General features: G+C 40.0%; 1 protein-coding gene and 1 long non-coding RNA gene across 7 annotated transcripts in view; one reads left to right on the top strand and one right to left on the bottom strand.

The window, feature by feature from the left end:
- ADAT2 (adenosine deaminase tRNA specific 2) overlaps positions 1–23,602 on the bottom strand; it is a 112,134-nt gene that overhangs the window by 64,482 nt on the left and 24,050 nt on the right. The window contains exon 7 of one of the 6 annotated variants that reach the window (XR_014248510.1): positions 20,935–22,139. The exons of the other annotated variants lie outside the window; for them this stretch is intronic. The gene's annotated coding sequence lies outside the window, so the exon portion shown is untranslated. Of the gene's footprint in view, positions 1–20,934; positions 22,140–23,602 lie in introns of those variants that run through there. 6 annotated transcript variants of the gene reach the window in all.
- Positions 1–23,602, top strand: part of LOC309634953 — a 738,917-nt gene that overhangs the window by 693,479 nt on the left and 21,836 nt on the right. The window lies entirely within an intron of this gene.

Genomic DNA, 23,602 nt, shown 5'->3' with positions numbered 1-23,602 from the left:
CCATCACCCTGATACCAAAACGAGACAAAGACGTCACAAAGAAAAAAAACTACAGGCCAATATCACTGATGAACATAGATGCAAAAATCCTCAACAAAATACTAGCAAACAGAATCCAACAGCACATTAAAAGGATCATACACCATGATGAAGTGGGGTTTATCCCAGGAATGCAAGGATTCCTCAATACATGCAAATCAATCAATGTGATAAACCATATTAACAAACTGAAGGAGAAATACCATATGATCATCTCAGTACCTGCAGAAAAAGCTTTGGACAAAATTCAACACCCATTTATGATAAAAACTCTCCAGAAAGTAGCCATAGAGGGAACCTACCTTAACATAATAAAGGCCATATATGACAAACTCACAGACAACATCGTTCTCAATGGTGATAAACTGAAACCATTTCCTCTAAGATCAGGAACAAGACAAGGTTGTCCACTCTCACTGCTATTATTTAACATAGTTTTGGAAGTTTTAGCCACGGCAATCACAGAAGAAAAAGAAATAAAAGGAATCCAAATCAGAAAAGAAGAAGTAAAACTGTCACTGTTTGCAGATGACATGATGCTATACATAGAGAATCCTAAAGAGGCTACCAGAAAACTACTAGAGCTAATCAATGAATTTGGTAAAGTAGCAGGATACAAAATTAATGCACAGAAATCTCTTGCATTCCTATACACTAACAACCAAAAATCTGAAACAGAAATTAAGGAAACACTCCCATTTACCACTGTAACAAAAAGAATAAAATACCTAGGAATAAACCTACCTAAGGAGACAAAAGAACTGTATGCAGAAAACTATAAGACACAGATGAAAGAAATTAAAGACGATACAAACAGATGGAGAGATATACCATGTTCTTGGATTGGAAGAATCAACTTTGTGAAAATGACTATACTACCCAAAGCAATCTACAGATTCAATGTAATCCCTATCAAACTACCAATGGCATTTTTCACAGAACTAGAACAAAAAATTTCACAATTTGTATGGAAACACAAAAGACCGCGAATAGCCAAAGCAATCTTGAGAAAGAAAAACGGAGCTGGAGGAATCAGGCTCCCTGACTTCAGACTATACTACAAAGCTACAGTAATCAAGACAGTATGGTACTGGCACAAAAACAGAAATATAGATCAACGGAACAGGATAGAAAGCCCAGAGATAAACCCACGCACATATGGTCACCTTATCTTTGATAAAGGAGGCAAGAGTATACAATGGAGAAAAGAGAGCCTCTTCAATAAGTGGTGCTGGGAAAACTGGACAGCTACACGTAAAAGAATAAAATTAGAACACTCCCTAACACCGTATACAAAAATAAACTCAAAATGCATTAAAGACCTAAATGTAAGGCCAGACACTATAAAATTCTTAGAGGAAAACATAGGTACAACACTCTATGACATAAATCACAACAAGATCCTTTTTGACCCACTTCCTAGAGAAATGGAAATAAAAACAAAAATAAACAAATGGGACCTAATGAAACTTCAAAGCTTTTGCACAGCAAAGGAAAACATAAACAAGACGAAAAGACAACCCTCAGAATGGAGAAAATATTTGCAAACAAAGCAACAGACAAAGGATTAATCTGCAAAATATACAAGCAGCTCATGCAGCTCAATATCAAAAAAACAAACAACCCAATCCAAAGACGGGCAGAAGACCTAAACAGACATTTCTCCAAAGAAGATATACAGATTGCCAACAAACACATGGAAGGATGCTCAACATCGCTAATCATTAGAGAAATGCAAATCAAAACCACAATGAGGTATCACCTCACACCAGTCAGAATGGCCATCATCAAAAAATCTACAAACAATAAATGCTGGAGAGGGTGTGGAGAAAAGGGAACCCTCTTGCACTGTTGGTGGGAATGTAAATTGATACAGCCACTATGGAGAACAGTATGGAGGTTCCTTAAGAAAGTAAAAATAGAACTACCATATGACCAAGCAATCCGACTAGTGGGCATATACCCTAAGAAAACCATAATTCAAAAAGCGACACATACCACAATGTTCATTGCAGCACTATTTACAATAGCTAGGACATGGAAGCAACCTAAGCGTCCATCGACAGATGAGTGGATAAAGAAGATGTGGCACATATATACAATGGAATATTACTCAGCCATAAAAAGGAACGAAATTGAGTTATTTGTAGTGAGGTGGATGGACCTAGAGTCTGTCATACAGAGTGAAGTAAGTCAGAGAGAGAAAAACAAATACCATATGCTGACACATATATATGGAATCTAAAAAAAAAAAAAAATGGTTCTGATGAACCTAGGGGCAGGACAGGAATAAAGACTCAGACGTAGAGAATGGACTTGAGGACACGGGGAGGGGGAAGGGTAAGCTGGGACGAAGTGAGAGAGTGGCATGGACATATATACATTACGAAATGTAAAACAGATAGCTAGTGGGAAGCAGCTGCATAGCACAGGGAGATCAGCTTGGTGCTGTGTGACCACCTAGAAGAGTGGGATAGGGAGGGTGGGAGGGAGAGGCAAGAGGGAGGGGATATGGGGATATATGTATAGTATAGCTGATTCACTTTGTTACACAGCAGAAACTAACACAACATTGTAAAGCAATTATACTCCAATAAAGATGTTAAAAAAAAAAGAAAAAATGAAGGCACCATAATTCAGCAAGGGCTCTGGGTCAGGCAGAGGCAAGAGAAAATCTGGCTAATGAATGACACAGTGAAAAAAATGAGGCTAGAAATGCCCACTTCATGGAGGGGTATGACATTTAGATGAAACAAGGTACTTAAAGCACTTTTGCCTTGGACAAAGTAGATGCTCTATAGATATTAATTCCCTTCCCTTTTCCTCCAATTTGCTTTCCAGTTAATTTGCCATTATCAACCCTTGTTAACGTAACAATGTTCATGCACTGGACGCAGAACCAGGGACACGGGGCATCTCCAAGCAACAGGGCAGGATGAGATGGTACCATGGGAGAAAGGGGTGAGGACGTGACAAACCGAGCTTACTTCACAGTCTTATCACCAGGTTGGATAAATCAGGGTTTATTGTTTACCTGTTTATGAGCATATGCTCTGCTGGATTCTTTACAAACATTAGGCTAAAATTACAAAGCTCTTGAATTTACTTTAGGAAAAAAGAGAAACACAGCAGGTGGCAATTTTATGCTTATAAGGAGAAAAGATTCAGAAGAGTGTGCAAAGGGGCTTCAGGTCCTGCTTTTTTATGAGAGGGAAAAAGTGACGTGTGTGTGTGGAGGGCAGGACTGGTGGAGCCCTGTGTGACAGGGAGTGGGTGGGAGTGAGGCCGTAGCCACAGCCAACCTCCGGGCTACAAATTCTAACTCTCCACTCAGGGATGTGATGTTTTCTTACTGCAAAAGTCAAACCTGACACCATCTAAAATTTTTCTTTTATCATGAACACTTTATTTCCTTAAATGTTTCACTTTACAGTAACCATGCTTTAGAAAAGGTACCATGCTCAAGATTATTTAAGGAAAGAAACCCTTTGCCATCCCAGAAACTGAAATAGCCCCAAATGTGAGAATTTGCATCAGCTCTCGCTGCTATGCAAATCAGACAGCGGCTTGCAGGGTGGCCTTGTTTATTTTGGTAAATGTGTGGGCAGGGGAGGGAAAGTGGCTGTTTAAAATGCATTTAAAACTTTTAGTTTCAAATTATTGAACTCTGCAAGAGGGAACTTAGATTTCCCAGGAACAAAATGAGACAAAGCTTACTCCAGAAATATGTCAGGCATAAATACATTTAAACAAAACTCTTTAAAGCCACATTGTTGGTTATTTGAATAGAGAGTTGAGAATTTTCCTACCCAATGGGTAATTTAAGTTCACTTCACCTGTGGACTCAGAATTTGTGGGCTCCCACACTGAGACTGCTGGCTCTTTACCACAGTTGTGTAAGGTTGTGATTTGCCAACTTCTGAGCTTGGCCACTGCTTCTGAACTTCTGATTTGAGGTTCTAGCCAACCATGATTTCCAGGATATGGATCTTACCTGGTGTTTGCCTCCTACCTCTATGACTTTTCTTACTCCATCTGCGCTACTGATGCTAGGTCCCAAGTCTCTCTGCCATGGACTCCCATTGGCTGAATTATTAACTGCTGATGCAATGTACCTCTGGGCTCCTGAATTGCTTCCTCAGTTTATCATCACATAATTCAATCATATTAACTATCAAGGACAATTTGATATTAACATTAGTATGGAAAAATAAATGTGCAAGTATAGCCAGGAGATCAATTAAAAAGAATAACTCTAAGGGAAACTGGCTCTACCAAACACTAAAGTCTGCTATAAAGCCTTTATATCTAAAGCAGTTGGATACTGGCATATGATTAGGCAAACAGACCAGTGGGATAGAATAAAAAGTCCCTGAAGAGACCCACGTACATATGGAAATTTAGTGTGTGACAAAGGGCATCTCACATTGCTGGGGCAAAAATAGGGAAAACTGGGTAACTACCGGAAAAAGACAAAATCTATACCTATCTCACACCATACACAAGAATAAACTAAATGAATCAGGAATCTGAGAATAGACATTTAAACTATGTAAGTATGGGAAGAAAATATGGGTATATTCCTCTTTAACCTCGGTACAGGGAAAGTCTTTCTAACCGTGACTCCCAATACAGGAAAGAAATAAAAGAATAGATTGACTTGTATGGCAAAAGTCAAAAGGCTGTTGACATGCTGGGAAAAATGTTTGTAACTTATACCAGAGACAAGGGGCTAATATCCTCAATATTTAAAGAATTCTGTAAGAAGGAGAAATGACCAAACTCAAGAGAAAAACAGAAAAAAAGACAGGAACAGAAAATTTATTTTAAAATGTATATATGTCATTTAAACATTTGAAAAGATATTCAAATAATTCATAATTAAAGAAATGCAAGTTAGAACTATACCGTTTCTCACCTATCAGATAAGCAAAAATTCAAAAAGCATGACAACACATCCTGTTGGCAGGGTTAGGGGAAAACAGGCGCTCTCACGCATTGCTGATGGGAATACAAATTGGCACAGCCCTTTGGGAGGGGAACTTGGCAATGACTAACAAAACAATTCATTCACTTACCTCTCAACTGAGAGATCCCACTTCTAGGAATCTACCCTGAAGATACATCTCCAAAAATACAAAAATATATATGTGCAGATTATTTATTGCAACATTGTTTGAAAACAACCATGTTTTTTAAAATAATCATGTTAAATAACCATTTTTAATAACCATGATTAAAAGAGTAGCTGAATAAACTATAGTACATGCAGACAATGGAGTACTATGCAGCTGTAAAAAAAGAGTGATAAAGATTTCTATGAACTGGCATGGTGTATTTACTAGGACATATTAAGTGAAAAAAGCAAAGTATAAAAGAATAACAGTAGGATGCTATCCTTTGTGAAAGAAAAAAGGAAATAAGAAATTATACATGTATCTGCTTAATAGTGCAAAAGGAAATAGAGAAAGGATAAACTAGAAACTAATGAGATTGGTTACATACAAGGAGCAGGTGGAATGGGTTGTAAAGGATGGGGGAAATGAGAAGAGGGTAGAATCGACTGATGGGGGCGGGGATTGACTCTTCTGAGCAACCCTTTTTAAATAGTTCTGACTTTTGGCAACGATAGTAGTGATTCACTTACTCAAGGCATATAGATAGACAAAATCAACAAGGATGGGAAAGGGAAACCAAATGAAATATGTATGAATCCAATCAGGAGGTATAAATCATGCAGTAATTCAAACAGGGAAATTTAATGTAAACTATAACATGGGAGTAACTGTAAAGGTGTAAGCAGTACTCTAAAAAATACTCTAACAGAGAGAGAGAGAGTATAAGGAATGAACAAACTTGGAAGGCGCTCCTCCCTGAGGATGAGATTCAGACCTCATTGGTTTCAGTGAAGGCTAAAAATTAGTGGATTTCCTGGGCCAGAGCAGCTCCACAGTCACCAGATAAACAGGAAATAACCCTCTGTGGTACAGGCAAGCCAAAGCTTTCAGGAAGGAAATGCAGCTGGCCAGCAAACCAAAAGCACTCCTCTGGGGTCCAAGTGGCCAAGACTAGCAGACTGGCACACAGAAGGAGTTGGGACACTGGAAGCCCATTCATCAGCAGAGCAGCACGAGGCCCAGAGTGTGTGATGTCCGTGCTGGGAGGGCCACAGTGAGGTGGTCACTGGACCAGGGTCAAGGCAATGAGCTCACCAAGGGACACTGTGGTCCGGACAAGCAGCCCTGGATTTTTCCACACACCGCTGGTAGCCAAGTGATAGGAGTGAGAAGATAACAAAACAGCAGCACACTGGAACCAGGAAGAGAAATCCCTTTCTCTACAATGTCCCTGTAGTGCCCTTCACTGGCAAATTATAACACTGTGCTTATTGCAAAAAAGAAATACTTAAAGGATCCATCTCCATTTTTGCAGAGTAAGTAATGAAGGGTGAATTTGGAGATGAAGGGCAATAAACTGGTAACTGGTAGAGAAGGCAAACAAAGAAATAAACCTAACTGTATAATAACAAATGAATAACACAACCATACAGAAAGCGAAGGAGAAAAAGGAACAAACCTCAGTTACTTTGAAAAACAGTATTTTTACTATGTGCACTAAAACTAAAGATAAAATGAACCATGCACAAATGTACATATAGGGGTATGGGAAATTACTTCCTGTGAATTCTAGTATTAAGTAAATAAATGAAAAAATTGTGGCTAATGAGAGCCTGTTTTATCGTTGTCAGAGAAAGGGGTTACAAGTAAAGAGCATTCAGGATAAACCTTGTGGTATTCGAATGGAATTGGAGGTATCACTATGAAATAATGGTTTTTATTATATATAAAGAAAGATAGATATACAAATAGATATAAACATGTGTATATGCACATATGTTTCTAGCTCTCTCCTCTGAGAGAAACTAGAAGCAATGATACTCCAGCAGCAGTAAGTACACCTAATGCCCAGATCTTGGTTTCTGAATACCATGCTCCAACAGAATGAACCAGGGCTCCTTGGAGAAATGGCTCATGTCATGGCTCGGCAGTGAAAGTACAAGATGGGCCTGGGAAAACCTGTGATGCCAGAAAGTAAGTGCTTAAAACAAAATGATGGGAACACATCAAAAGGATCCAGGAGCCAACTCGAAGGGGGTTTTTTGGCCAAATTTGAACAAACAAAATAAATAATGACAGTAATAGACTGTAAACCACAGAATCCATCAGTCCATTCTAATATAAACAAATAACTGAATAAACAGGGAAGAAGAAAAAGCTCTTCCTTACAATAAAATTCCAATTAATAGATGTAGAAGTAATGATGGAAAAAGAATGTCACCATTTTCAAACACTATAATAATCACTGTTTTAGACAAGAGTGATCAATAAATGATAAAATTAGTGGCAAAAGTATTATGAGAAACAGGATATTTACATAGTCTCAAAGTAGCTCCCCTGCAAAATACTTATTAATGGCAAAGGAAAAATAGTTTATAGTAGGGAAATCTAGCAGGTACTACCTTAACCAAATGATCAAAGGTAGTATCACAAGCGACGTGACAAATCAACATCACATGCCACTTGGTACAATGCACCAAGAAGGACACAACATAACTTCTATAGTTATGTTGTATAGTTAACCCACAATGCAAATTTATTCATGAAGAAACAGCAGACAAACACAAATCAAGAAACATTCTGCAGAAATAACTGGCGAGTACTTTTTTTAAAGGGTTAAGGCTGTGAAAGGCAAAGAAAGACTGAAGAGCTGTTCTAGACGAAAGGGACTGGAGTGAAGCAAGCAAAGCCCCTCGGGTGCAAAATCTGCAGAAGCACTCACTCCCAGGGTCACGCGAGCGTAGGGCTGGCCCTGAAGGAAATCAAGGAGACGTGACAACTAAATGCAATATGTCATCCTGGTTTAGGTCCTGGACAGTAGTTGGAAAACTGGTGAAATGTGAATAAGTTCTGTAGATAATATAATAGAATGGTATTAATGTTAATTTCCTGATTTTGAGCATTATACTCTATTATGTAAGATTAACTTTTTTTTTTGAGATTAACTTTTGAGGAATCTGGATATACAGGGATTTTTGTACCGCTTGTACAAGTTTTTTAAGTTTAAAATTAACTTAAAAGGAAAATTTTTAAATTTTTTAATTAAAAAATATTAAAGACAAACAAGTAAGGGTACCGGTTTCTGGTGAAGAACTTAGCATAACGTCACATACAGAGGCATTTATTAAGTAAAGAAACTATAATGCATGGTGAAAGGGTAGGCTTTGGAACCATCCAGATGTATGCTCAAGTCTGGCCCTGTTAGTCACTAATTGTGTGATACCAGGCTAGTTACCTAGTCTTCCTAAGCCTCACTGTCCTCATTACACATTTACATAAATGGGTCATCATAATAATACCTACTTCATATGATTATGATTATCTATAGTCCAATCTACATTATGATTACCTATATTCAATAGACAATATTTGTAAGGAACTTAGTTCAAACTCAATCAATAGGAGTCCCAGTGGTTGTGACTGTGGTTGTTAGGATTAGCCATATTAATGACTAGGTTATGCCTTGTGAAGAATTATACACAGTATACTAAAGGGCCCCTTTAAGACCAGGTAGATACATTTTTTAAACTGAAAAATGGTTAAATAAAAGGTGATTGGGCTTCCCTGGTGGCGCAGTGGTTGAGAATCTGCCTGCTAATGCAGGGGACACGGGTTCGAGCCCTGGTCTGGGAAGATCCCACATGCCGCAGAGCAGCAAGGCCCATGAGCCACAATTACTGAGCCTGTGTGTCTGGAGCCTGTGCTCCGCAACAAGAAAGGCTGCGATAGTGAGAGGCCCGCGCACCGCGATAAAGAGTGGCCCCCGCTTGCCACAACTAGAGAAAGCCCTCGCACAGAAACGAAGACCCAACACAGCCATAAATAAATAAATAAAAATTAAAAAAAAAAAAGGTGATTATTTTTTATCAAAACATGATTCATAGACTTCTTTGGGAGCAGATAGATTTTGGTTTACTTTTAATTCTGTAAAACCAGATCTATGACATAAAGCAATTATTTGTGCATTGCCTTAAGCAGTTGGGGAAAGGGCCACCACAGGGTGACTTGGGCATGGGGAGAATCTGGCTCACTAATAAGTCTTAATGCTGACTCTTTCAAAGGGGTGAAGAGAAGCCAAACTCCCTAGTTGTCTTTTCTAAGCAGATTCTGAATGACTTAAATGTGATGACATAGATCAAATATTTGAGGTTAAGGATTGCTTGTAGGTTCATGCTTTCTCCTATAATCCATTTTTTGAGATAACTCCAGCATAAATAATGGGCAAGCATAGAAGATGGCTGAAAATGGCTAAACAGATTCTATTTGGTGCTATTTCAGTGCTAAGTCAAACACTAAAATGTCTGGTGTTTCTAGTGATTCATTTATTTTATGAAAAAGATATGAGACCAAGAGACTTCTGTGGCAACTATTCCCTATATAAACAAAGGAAACCATCACAAACAAAATATGTCAATCTGCTGTCTTCCAAATATTTCCAATAATCCTTTAAGTTTAGGAACAAAGGCTACATTCCTGAATAAGTTTTCTTATCTTTAAAATCAACTCCAAAGTTTTGGAAACCCTAGCTTTTGAATATTAACCCAAAATAGTTTCTATACAGTCATTTGGAAATGCAACTCAAATTCATGCTAACCTTAACGGAGGCAGAGATATTGTCTGTGATCTCTCACTGACCCCTTTTTGATTTCTGAGAACTCTAACCATATTGGATATTCCAAAGCATCTTCATCTTTGAATCCTCATCCAGCACGGCTCCCTTCACTCAGTAGTGACCTCTACCTGATGTGGCTAAGATCTGGTCTGTTTAGAACAAGTGTCATCTAAACTGTTGTGCTGATAGCTCCACCCTCACCCAGCCCCTGCCTATCCTCCAGCCTCTGGACAAGTGGTGACTCTCTCCTTCTTCATGACTTACCCCTTCACTTGGATTCTCAATCTCATACCCAGAAGCTCCTCCCAGTGTATCATTTATTTTTCTGATTTTCTTTCAAAACTACATAGGCTTCCCTTATACTTTCCGGGAATATCTTCTATTCGGATAGCTCTACACTTATGTTTCCCTGCCCAAATCATTGATTTATCCTTTAAACCTGGTATCTGTCCTCACTTCTCTACTGAGACAAATCCAAGGACTTTTTACTAACTTCTGTTTTCTCTGTCTCTGCCACGTCTAACTTTGGTGAACACGCAGCGTCAATCCTAACTCTGAACCTTTGCCCCTCTTGCGGCCCCACCTGAAATCTTCCCTCCTCTTCATTTGTGTCATTCTCACCCATCCTTAAAGGTCCAGCTTGAACCCCTTTTCATCTGTGAAGTCTCACCAGAATCCCCCTTCTCTGAACTCTTGTAATACTGCCAGTAGGATGCACTGCATCTCAGAGATGCACCCAAATTATCCTTTGGGAAACTACATGGTTCCCACTTTATGCATTCTTGCCCAGCGGCTCTTTCTTGGCCAAGGAGTGAGCATGTATCCCTAATCATGCCAACGGGATTCTCTCTCCCAGGAACATGAATCCTGAATGGAACGACAGGAGAAAGTGGATAGAACTAAACCATCCCAGCTGTAGGGTCCTGCTGCGCCTGTGTCCTAGCCCCACCCCCTAGATCCTGGGAGGTGTAGGATCTGATCTTCCGGGTTGTGACTCTTCCACATTTCCTTCATTTCTGCGAGCCATGCTTTTTTTTCTCTTAAGTTGACAAGAGTAAATGTTTCTCCCTACATCCAAATATACTTAACTAGGATTTTCCCATTGCCTTTTATTACTGTTTAATTTGAGGGAAGAGGAGCTAATTAAGTCTTGTGTGCCAATGAGACAGGAAGTTTCTTGAGGGCAGAAATTCTGCCTTACAACTTTATATATCTTACATAAGTTTTTAACAATTCAACTGCATGAATAATCATATATGAAAATCTCAATCTATAAACAAAGAGACAAGAATAATTATCTGAGATCATCTTTATGATTCTATGTTACAGTTTAGGATCATTTGTTAATTCCATAAACACATCCCAAGTGTCAGCTATTGACCATGCACCAAGTTAGACACTGGAGTCCTGTGCAAGATGAAAAAGACAAAAGACATGGCTCCTATATCTGGAGTTCTTCTTTCCAGTTTAACTTGTGTCTTATATAATGATAGTACCTAGTGTCAATTTGGCACTTATAATTCTGAAAAACTTTCAAATATAAATGGGAAAGCTTCTGATGGATCATGTGACCAAGATCAAAACCAGAGCAACAAGGAGAAGACAGGTCCCCTGACTTACAGTGATGTTCCTTCCTTCTGTCTACCACAATGAGAAACATTTCCTTCAGACACAATTAAATAAATTGTGGTATTATGTTTTATTTAATTCCCACGTTACATCCAACTCATGGGTTATTCTTTTGTTACACAAGATAAAGGCAGTTTTTGAGTTCTTGCTAGAGGAAAACAACAGAAGTATTAGCTGGTTCTGGGACATTTGATTAACAAATATTTATGTAGTGCGTGCTAAGTGCAATGCATTGGTCTATCCTGTGATTACACCACTCAAGACATAGTGACAGTCCCTGCCCTAAGTGGTCTTGTGGGAGAGCAGGGGAGTGTCATATATGTGGTAAGTGCTAGAATGCAGAGATACAGCCCATACTCAAGTTCCCCAAATTATTATGTTCACAAAGAATCTGAATTGAATTTCTCAGTCTCCCCCAATCATTTGTATGTTGATTGAAACTTATCAGCCTTGTTTTTTCCCCTCATTCCAGAACCAATGTCCCTTCATCTTCACAGTATCACCTCTCTCCAAATTTTCCCTTTTCTTTATATTCTCCCTTCCTAAATCTGAATTTCCAAGGTGATCCCCAAAACCTTACTGATCCACAGGACATTCACAAAGACCCTGATGGACCCTCAGTGGTCCTCAGAGCTCTATAAAAAATTCCTTTTTCTGAGAAGCAGGAAGTTGTCTTTGTTATATTGTCAATGGTCCAGGACAAGACCAGAGACCAAGAGCCAAAGGGTACACCATGAAATTACTTTTTTAGAAATGCATTGTTGGCAAGCCACATGCTTGAATGTACCGTTCTGCTCTTTTGCTTTTAGGGTCAACAGAAGTATATAAAATTTTTCAACTTTCTTCAGAACATGTGCCATGAAATTGACTTAATAAAAGGAATAACAACAGTAGCTGCAAGTTACAAAGCAAAACTAGGCTAGGACACATCTGTTGAAAGGGCAGTTGAGGACTTCCCTGGTGGCGCAGTGGTTAAGAATCTGCCTGCCAATGCAGGGGACACGGGTTCGAGCCCTGGTCCGCGAAGATTCCACATGCTGCAGAGCAACTAAGCCCGTGCGCCACAACTACTGAACCTGCACTCTAGAGCCCACGAGCCACAACTACTGAGCCCACGTGCCACAACTACTGAAGCTCACATGCCTAGAGCCTGTGCTCCTCAACAACAGAAGCCGCCGCAATGAGAAGCCCGCGCACCGCAACAAAGAGTACCCCCCGCTCGCCACAACTAGAGAAAAGCCCACATGCAGCAACAAAGACCCAATGCAGCCAAAAATAAATAAATAAATTTATTTAAAGAAAAGGCAGTTGATATAAAGACTAAATATTCTATCAGCTAAGAGTCCACATTTATCAACTGTTAAAACATACAACTTTCTGGACAATCTTAAAGATATTACTGTCATTTTTATAAAAGCAATTTGTATAGGGTATAACTTTCATGTATAATTACTGCTAGTATAGGCAGATTGGGGCATTGCTAGGATGATTTGAGGCAGAGAGGAGTGAGAATATTAAGAAATGTTATACTCAGTACATTTCTAAACTATGGCAGGTAAGAGAGATCTGAAAGACTACACAATGTAAAATGAGGTCAGGCAGTGATTTAAAAGTCTGTGTGTTTCTTTGATCATAATACCTAGCACTTTTTCAGAGAATTTACTAACATTAATTACTCCTCACCGCATTTTCATGATATAATATCAACAGCTGCATTTTGTCTTCATTGGTTAAGAGGCATAATGAGGGAGTTAAATGATGGCTTATATCTGGAAAGGAGTTGGAGGCATATCTAGTTTCTAAAGCTTGCATTTATAGTACATCATTAAGAGCTCCAGCTTTGAGAAAAGACAAACCCAGGTTCAAATTCAAGCTCTGTCACTTAATATATCTATGTGACCCTAGGTAAGACACTTACTGTCTAAGCCTCATGTTCTCCAGCTGAAAAAGCGAACATGTCCTAGATTGCAAAAATGGGCCCAATTGTTCATCATTTCTTATCTACCTTTTGCCCTGCCATTTTCCAATGCTCTCTACAGGGATGGAATGACTTATTTAACATCCTTACATTTAACTATATGACTTGCTTTAACCAATATGTCTGAGATATTAACAGACATGTTGCACAAAGAAGGTTGAAATGGACTTATGCAATTAGGCTTGTTCAGAGCTTGCAGCTCTCCAGTCACAACAGAACATGCCCAGCCCAGCCCATTGGAGGAGGAGATACAAATGGAGGAGCTGGATTGCCCCATTTATCCCAGCCAAGGCCAGGCTAGATCAGCCTTCAGTGAGCCAAATCCTACATGTCATGAGCCAATCCAGCCAAGACTGGCAGATCTCTTTAGCCAGTCACCCCACGTGTATGAGCAATAAATAGTTATTTTTGCATGCCACTGAGGTTTTGTGGGGTTTTGTTACATAACACTGCTGTGACAACAGAAAACTGATACATGATGGTAGCACCTATCACATACATGTCAGTGTGAGAAGATACGTGTAAATCACTTAGTACAGAACCGAATGATAATTATAACAGTAAAAGTGATAATAGGTACTGTTATTTTGGAGAAAGGATTACAGAATATGCAAAGGCATTGGCAATTCATCTGCGGATCCTGAATAAGACCTGTCTCATTGAAAAGTTTTTACAAAATCATGCAATTTTACTTCTAGTTTTTGCAAAGAACCAGGCAGATGGTCCGGCTGTATTTTTTAAGCTTGTGAGTATCCTGGGATCTGTTCTTATAAGTAAAACAGTTCTTTTCCTTCTATAAGATTTACCTTGTAAAGATTCAAAAATACAAAACAAAACCAAACCAAAACACCACACACAGAGTACAGACAGACATTCAAATTCATGACCTGCTGAGGGAAGCCAAAGGCTAGCCTCATGAATAAACCAGAGTTACGGAGTTTTGCTCCAGCGGAGGGCTGGGCAGGGAAGAACAATCCTCATCCTTTTGGTTCTTTTCCTATTTGGGTAATCTTCTTGAAATAGTTCAGTATAATGGTGAAGAAATGTGGCTCTAGAGTTTAAATTCTGGTTCTGCCCCTTATTAGCTTTGCCATCTTGAGCACGTTAAACTCTGCATACATTAACTCACTCCTTAAGTGGGAAAAAAAACAGTAACCACCGCAGGTTGCTGCGAGGATCCCATAATAGCTGCAAAGCCTTTACAGCTGTGCCTGGCACACAATGAAGTCAGTAAATATCAGCGATTACTAGTTATTCTAACAGATGAGTCTGTGTTCCGTCAGCTCCATTTCTAACTACGCTAGAGAACGCCGCTATCTAAGCCAGGTGAGCCTAATTGGCCTGGATACAAAACAGCCCATTAGTATTGAACTACCTATATCCATCCTAAGTACAGAACAAAAACTGAACCTCAGATTTTATACTCCAAGGTGGGGAAAAGCCACACTCATGAGAGAGAAGAAGATACAAGGCCTGGATGAATGCCAAGGGTGATGTTTCTCAGCGGCTCCCAAGCCATCTCACCTAGTTCTCGTAAGAGCTATGAGAAAGAGTCCAAAGTGACTTCGAACTTTGCACTGCAGTTCTGTCCATTAGCACAAAGACAAATCAAATGCTCTTCACCTAACCAACCAGTAGCTTGAATAGACAAGTGACTTGCTCTCTTTTAGACACCAACATTCTTCCTTTTTTGGCTGTTTCTCTTACTAATCCAGTGAAATTAACCATGGGAGCCATAGTCTACTCTGGGAGTTACTGTCCTCCTTAGGAAAAGGAGATCAGGACAGAAGCCAAAGAAAGTCTTACCCTCTCCTTCATGGAGGCACTTCTTCCATATCCTCTCCTAAATTCTCTTCCTCCATATCATCCAGGAGTCAAGGAGTTGCTACTTCATTCCTTCACGGTTTTTATGAATGCTTCTCTATTGTAGCCCCAAAAGCTGCTGAACAGATCAGGACATTAATTACATTAGCCCCAATGCCACCGTCAGCCCCCATTCTCTTTCTCCTCTTAGATCCTGCTCAGCTATGCTATCCAACCAAGCAGGGTGAACAAAAAGCACCAGATGAAAATATAGCCCAAATAATACGCCAGCACTGTAAAATTCCTGAAATTGACTGCCACCTTGTAAAAGTTAACAATACAAACTTTCTGCTATTATCAGTTCAATCTGTTGCTGCCACAGAGAAATTTCAGTCCAAAATTCTGCCCTACCCTATTTCCTTCTACTGACTCAGTTCCAGGCAGAAGAGATGGTATTTGGGCCTTTGGGTGGAATCTGCACCCTGGGCCATCTGCCAGTATAATTGGAATAGAGTCTTAGCACCTCCAAAGTTTGATCATTTCAACCCTAAGACTCTCATTTCCCTCTTTTCTGAAATACCTAAGGGTCGACAGAACAAATGAGAATATCACAGCACCAGCCTTAATCCCACAAAATTCAAAAGCACAAACAAATTCCCAGTAATAACCTAAACATCAATTTCCATCTGAGGGCAGTTACCAAGCAAAAGATTCCATTTCCCAGAGCATATTCCAGACGCTTATTGCTATTGCCAGCTACAGACCATTGTAAAGATTTGGCATTATCCAGGTCTGCAAGGAAACAAACAAAAAAAAGAGAGCAAGAGAGAGAAAAAGGCCTCTTCCTTTAGATTTCAGGATGCCATTGACTTTGTACCAACTGTTAGAATTCCAGCCTTGGAAAGCCAAGTTCATGGGGAGAGAGAAATCGTGTATCAAGACATGAATTGTGTGGATAACTACTAAGAACCTGTTGTATAAAAATATAATTCTAAAATTAAAAAAAAACAAAAAAAACCCGACACGAATTGTGACACTGTGTGCTCCTTGCCATGCTTTGCCTGCACAACTGAGCTTATATACACAATTAAAATGGCAACTTAAAAATAAAAAGATGAAAGATGTTCTATAGCCCTCATTGCTAACTCTGCTGTTGCCAAGAGTAATCAGCAGTGAAAAGATAAATCCATCAGTATTTGAATTTAAATGTTAAAATAATAATAAAGCTTATGGTCTCCCTAAGGTTAGTTTATAATAAAAATAACTTCTTGAACCGGAAAACTTATCTGGTTTCTTTCTTCCTTTCATTATCCACTTAATGACTGAAGTTATTATTTCCATGGTGGTCTCCAAGCCACACTTGGTTTCTATGTAGATTGGCGTGTCACCTTCAACAATTTCACCAGCTGCCTTTTCCTCTCAAGAGAATATGATTAAAATATTAATCCAGCTTCTGGACTAATCTAGCAAAAAATTTTAAAAAGTTATATAAATCAATCTCTGCACCACATTTTCCTCGCTCTGAAATGTGCAATGTGTCCTTGTTTTATTTGTGATGCATCCACAGGAAGGTTAGGTACTAGCAAAGCAGATCTAAAATGTTTACCTCTCTGCCCCTCTCCTGCTTTGTCCTCCTGACTTCTCAAACCTGGAAATGGCAAACTGCGAGCCCCAGTCCGAATAAGAAGAGAAGAGCTGGAGGAAATCGCCAGGGGTCTAAGTCACGCTACCTGGGCGGCCCAGGTGCCTGGCAGTGATCCGCCAAAGCGCCCAGAGATGGAGGGCACACTCAGCCAGCCGACGTGGCGCTCTCTCGGCAGTGCTAACACGCCCGTTTGTCCTGCTGCCTGGAAACCATCCAGAACTGCAAATCCATTGCTCCGCAAGCATTGACCGAAACCGCCCCTGGGCCTAGCATCGGGCTAAATCCTTGCTTTTGAGGAGATTACAATCTAATTACTGTAATTAGACACCAATTGAGTATTAAACTATGTGACACTAAGTAGGAATTTGAAGAAAATGGTCATTGTGGGCTGGAGTCATTGGAAAAGATTTCATGGAGCCTCCAAGACTTTGAAGGGAAGAGTAAAGTAATGCTTCAGGTTGATGAAGTTGATAAAATGGGCTTAGGATAAAAAAAAAAAACACCGTGTGGAGTCTCGGGCTTACCTGAGGAGGAAATCCACCAATAAAGGTGCCGAAGGCACACTGGGTTCCCCGGACCGTTGTGTCAGCAGAGCTCATCACTAAGAAAATGGGTTTCCTCTCAGGTGAGGAAGAAATTTCATCCTTCCTGAAATTGTTTAGCATTTGAATCAGGATGGTGACGTTGTTGATACAAAAATCAAGCTGACATCCTTAAGTTACTTAGGCCTCCAATATAGAAATGTCATTGAAAGAAATGGCTTTCTAGCAATGCCAGTTCAGACTAGATTAAAAGTTGAAAGTACTTTCCTGTGAAGTCAGGATTACTGATGGAGGAACAGGTCTTTTTCCAAAGGGCACTAACAGCCAAGAAAGATCATTAGTAGAACCTTCTAGGACTAGGATTGGAATGATTGAGCCGTAGAATTCTGTTCCACTAATTTTAAAAAGTCATACTGTAGGTTTCAGTCTAAGTAATTAATAAAAATAGCAAGACTTTGTTTCTTATGTGCCCTTATTAACTTTGCATTAATCTGCATATTTTAATTGAACTACATGCATTACGTGACAAAAGTGTCTCTGGAGAAACTCTGGTTTCTCCAGTTCGTCCCATGATTAATGACAGAGAAGGTGGACGGGGGTGAAAGCATTGTTCAACATGGCTAACTTGATTTCCAAGAGAAAAGCTGTCAAGGCCCATTTTCTCCCTCACGCTTAGCTAAATTGCTGACTGAATCAACTAGTGTAATGGGTTAATTCTGAAATCTTATCTCTAATTATTGTGTAAAACTGAAATGTACCTCTGTCTCCTTTTTGGGAGGATTTTTTTTAATGGCGGAATGACAATCATTTCATTCCAAGTATCATCTGCAAGTCAGGTTTTCCATAAGGCAGACAGGGCCTTGGTGAAACTGATGTTTCTGAAGAGTTTGTCTACACTTCAGCCTGGGAACAGACTGCAAAGTGGGCTGGGGTGGAAATAAGAGCTGGGCTTTCTGTGAGCTTTCTGGAAGGTCAAAGGAGGCGTGACGTTCACTCGGCTCTGTGCTGTAAGGAACTCAGGCCTCTCTTCTCCGTTTGAAGACTGTAACGTGGGCCTGGTATCCGCCATTCATTCCCACAATTCCCAACTGTCAAGGAGTATCTCGGAAGCGTCTAGGAACAGGTGTGGCTGCAGGCTCAGAGAAGCTGCTTCTCAGCTACCACCAGCTGGGAGCTGAGTTTGCTGTGCTGACCACAAGCCTAGGACTCCTCCAGACCAGCAACTCTGGCACTTTGCAGCGAACACACATGATGAATGGTGTATGGGCACACACCCGTGGGCGTTCCCAGGATCATGCACCATTCCCTGAGTGCTGGCTTTAACCCCACCCTTTCTCCAAAACAAGAAAGCATGGCACAATATTAGATGAGAGAGACAGCATAATCGGGAAAGGCTTGAATCCGCTCTAAGGTATGCGTCGAACAAAAATAAATAATTCAGAGACGTCAGCACATTATTAAGAAAAAAATGGACTGAAACATTTCACAGAGTTGCGACACCACGTTGAGAACTGCTGCCTTTGACACGAAGCTGCCTGGGACACCGGACACTTGTCACACAAGTTGACAGCAACTGATCAGTCTCGAGGGCTACCCTGACTGGCTGTCTACCACCGTGCTGCCCTTTCTCCGTAGCGAACAGACCCACACCTATGATCGTACGGAGTGATGATTAAGAGCATGTACTTCTGTATATAAAATAGATAAACAACAAGGACCAACTGTATAGCACAGGAAACTATATTCAGTATCTTGTAATAACCTATAATGGAGAAGAATCTGAAAAAGAATAGATATAAAAATAGATATATATAGATATATAGATATATCTGAATCACTTTGCTGTATACCTGAAGGTAACACAACATTGTAAATTAACTACAATTCAATTTTTTTAAATGGTTAAAAAATAAAATAAAATCTAGGAAAATAAATGTGAAAACCGAAACCTTTAAAAAAAAAAAGCACGCACTCTGAAGACAGCCTGCCTGAATTCAAATCCTAATTTCTCATTTTTTCGCTCTTCATTAGGGCTGTTCACAAATACTCCCATTCTCCTCCTCCTGAGGTAGATGGTGCCTTACATTTCCTGCCACCTTGAAGTTGGGCATGTCTGTGTGACTTACTTTAATTCCTATGTGAGAAGTGATGATTCACTTCTGGGCAAAAGTCAGTAAGCCCGGGCTTCCCTGGTGGTGCAGTGGTTGAGAATCTGCCTGCCAATGCAGGGGACACGGGTTCGAGCCCTGGTCTGGGAAGATCTCACATGTCGCGGAGCAACTAGGCCCGTGAGCCACAACTACTGAGCCTGCGCGTCTGGAGCCTGTGCTCTGCAACAGGAGAGGCCGTGATAGTGAGAGGCCCGCGCACCGCGATGAAGAGTGGCCCCCACTTGCCGCAACTATAGAAAGCCCTCGCACAGAAACGAAGACCCAACATAGCAATCAATCAATCAATCAATCTTTAAAAAAAAAAAAAAAGTCAATAAGCCCTCCTTACTCGAGTGGCCCACGGTCCAGCAGTATAGGACTCACCTGGAAGCTTGCTAGAAATGCAGAATCTCAGGCCCACCCCAGACCTCCTGATTCGCGATGTGTACTTCACAAGCTCCCCAGGCCATGCACACGCACATTCGAGTGGGAAGCCCTGCTCCAAAGCAAGAGCCCTGCTCGCCATTTGCTCATCTCCCTGCCACTGTGACTGATGATGTCCCAGACGGTGGCCTAAGCCCTTGGCCTGATCTGAGATGGACAAGAAGTAAAGCACAAGAGAATCAAAGCTTTGTTCTAAGCCACTAAAACGTGAGGGCTGTTCCTGTGGCATAAACAAGCCTATTCGGGTACAATCACTTAGTGCTCTGCGACCCTGGACAGGTCACTTAACCTCTCTGTGCCTCAGTTTCCTTGATGTAAAACGGAGATGATAACAGTACTGATTCTTAGGGTTGATGTGAGGATTACTGAGGTAACATATGAATAGAGCCTGGCACACATTCAATGTAAATAAATGTTAGCGTCTGTTACTGACACACCCCGTGCCCACAACTCAAATCTTGCCTAGTGATGTGTGATTCCTCAGTGACAGTAGGATCAGAACCTTTGCCCCCTGGCAATCCCCTACCCCAAACCACTCATACTCCAGGATGAGTATGAAATCACTCACATCAGAAAGAGAATGAAAAATGACTCCTCCTCGGAAAGAAGTAGGGGATCTTTGTAACCTGGCCCAAGCATCCCTGGCCTGGAGCTTCACATCACTGCCTTTCCCCTACTCTAATATCGCATATGCAGCCCTCACCCTCCCACCTGCCTTCCCAAATCCTACTTGCCTTTCAGGGCACAGCTAGTGTCCCTCCTTCTCCATGAAGTGTGCCTCAAAGACTTCTTTACTATGCAGTTTAGAATTAAGACATAGTATCTGCCTATTATGCATAAGGCTTTGCCCTGAACTCAATGCTGGATTAAAACACACACACACACACACACACACACACACACACACACACACACACACACACAATACCTAATAAATGTTTATTTTTTGTCTTTTCTAGCACCAAAGGGTTACCAAGCCTGTTCCCCAAGAAAACTGGCAAAGGCACAGTGATGGGGATGGTATAGAGGTAGTTTCTGTTTAAGTCCTGCTTTTTAAAAGGGTCCAATAGATTTCTGACATTATAGTAACTGTCTTAAAAGTGATAAATACTTGACAACATTTTTTATATGATGATCATGAATAAAATGGGCTTTTTTAGTCTAAACCCAAATAAAATGATAAATTATCTTTTCTCCTTGCCACTCCCTTAAAGTGTATGTAAGGAAACAAACTATTCTAAGCCAGGGTAAATATTTTAGTGTCCTGAATCTCTCTTTCATATTCATAAACCGACTTGAAAAAAGAATCACGGTACCGAAGCGATTCACCACAGCTGCGCAATGAACCACATGACTCAGTTCCAAAGTCACAGAACTTGAATAAGCACCTTAGAAATCCAACCTCAACATTTCATATTCTCTAGACCAGGGGGCAGCAAACATTTTCTTAAAGGGCCAGACACTGGACATTTTAGGCTGTGGGAACCACAGGTCTCTGTCACTGCCACTCGACTCTGCCACTGTAGCACAGAAGCAGCCCCAGACGATACAGCCACAAATGGGCATGGCTATGTTCCAACCACACTCAATTTATGGACACTGACCTTTGAATTTCACATGTTCACGGGTCACTAAAATCTCCTTTTGATTTTTTTTCAACCATTTAAAAATGTAAAACCATTTTCAACCTGTGAGCTGTTCCCCAACAGCCAGCAAGCAGGGTATGCCAGCTCCTGCTCCAGACCCCCAGGTTCATGCTTCTTCAACCACAGCACAAAGTCTCCCTGGTAGTCATGGATACATGGTATGGAGCCCAGTGGTCACTTAAAAATCAGGTGAGAAATAATCCCACGAGCCCGTTTTTATTAGCTCAACTTGAAAAAACAAAGATCCTAAAGATGTCAAACTTTTGCCGGAACATATGCCAGTCTTACCACAAAAATAACGTCACCCATCACCCCTTTCCTCACCACACACAATTAACAGTTCACGGAGTAAGAAAAGAGTTGGCCGTTGTCTTCATAGATGAAGTCAATGTCGTCTCACTCCTTTGCCAAAAGGCAGGGAAAGCAGTTCCTGACGGCTCTTCTCCCCAGGGCTATTCAAGGCCAGTTGATGCAGAATGACTAGGAAGGACAAGCTTTGGCTTCAACGTGGATTTTTAACCAGGAATCTCACTACTTTAAAAAAGATGTTTAATTTTTTTTCAAAAAGAGCCTTGGCTTTTGCTATTTTTACTGACAGTCATTTTGAAAGTAGCAGTGCTTAAAACATTTTAAGTCTAGATATCTCTATGGAAACCCAAGAGAATTCACATTTTATGGCCAAATGACTACCTACCTAGATCCTCTCGGATCACTATAGGCCATCTGTGAAATCAGAAACATCTTAGACCTATTTTTCCAAAACTCTATCTTATCAGATATATAATTAAATTGGTATAATTATTAGTTTTGCTGAGGAAAAGATTAGGAGAGAACTTATTTCTGAGGCTGCCTTTTGATTTTTAAGACATCCCTATTTAAAATATTATTAGGAAAAGAATTTTGTAAAGAATTTTATAAATTTTGGCAGACGTAATAAAAGAGGAAGAACGCAATCAAGTAATTTAACAGTTGCTTTGAAATATATGTCATTAATTTTTCTTCCCCCTCCTTTCCATCAATGTTGAATACATTTTCTTTTAAAAAATGTCACAGTTCCTCTCCCCAGACTGCATATTCTTTGCAAGAGAGGGGAGAAAAAACAATAATTATTTGGCGAAGAAATCAGATAACACTTTCACCAGGTGACCAAAATTAACATCACCAGCGAGGGACAGATGGCCTTTAGGGGCCTCCAGATGCCACACTCTGAGAAGAACATAACATCACCTAGAATGCATAACCTGAATCTAATCATGAGGAAACACCATTATAAAAAAATAAAAAGAAAGGAGGTGGGGCAGAAGGGTTGTATTATTTTTAAAATGTCAATGTCACAAAAGACAAAGAAAGGCTGTGGAAATGTTCTAGAGTAAAAGAAGCTAAAGATACATGAAAATCAAATGCAATATGTGACCTTACAATGGATCTGATATTGCAGGGGGGTGGGGAAAATTCTCTAAAGGAGGTGAAGGGGTCAACAGACAAAACTGGAATACAAATGGTATACTAAAGTATTGTAACAATATTAAATTTACTGACGTCAATAACTATACCATGATTATATGAGAATTATATAAGAATGTACGATGTATATAACTTTCTACTAAATGGTTCAGAAAAACATATATTGATATATATGTATTTTATATATATATATTTATATATACATATTTTTTACAGAGAGAATAGTATATATCAAATGATAAATCTAAAGGTATAAAATGTTAATAGGTTTAAGGAATAAGGGATATATAGGTATTTCTGCAACTTTTCTCTAAGTTTGAAGTTATTTCCAAATAGAGTTTAAAGAAAAATTAACAGTTCTTGCCTACGTTGGAGTTCTTGGCTATCTATTTTCTCTCCATGATATTCCAAATACAACACAGTAGGGGAGAGTGCCAAGTCACAAGAAAACACAGATATTTTAACATGATCTTTTATCAGTGACTGAAGGTGCCAAAGCATTACACACCACCCATTCTCAGCAGAGTCCGGTG

The sequence above is a fragment of the Balaenoptera borealis genome (assembly GCF_965194805.1).
Source record: "Balaenoptera borealis genome assembly, chromosome: 9".
In the NCBI taxonomy this organism is placed as follows: Eukaryota; Metazoa; Chordata; class Mammalia; order Artiodactyla; family Balaenopteridae; genus Balaenoptera; species Balaenoptera borealis.
Note: the sequence above shows the minus strand (reverse complement) of the source record. Positions and strands in the feature narration are given on the sequence as shown.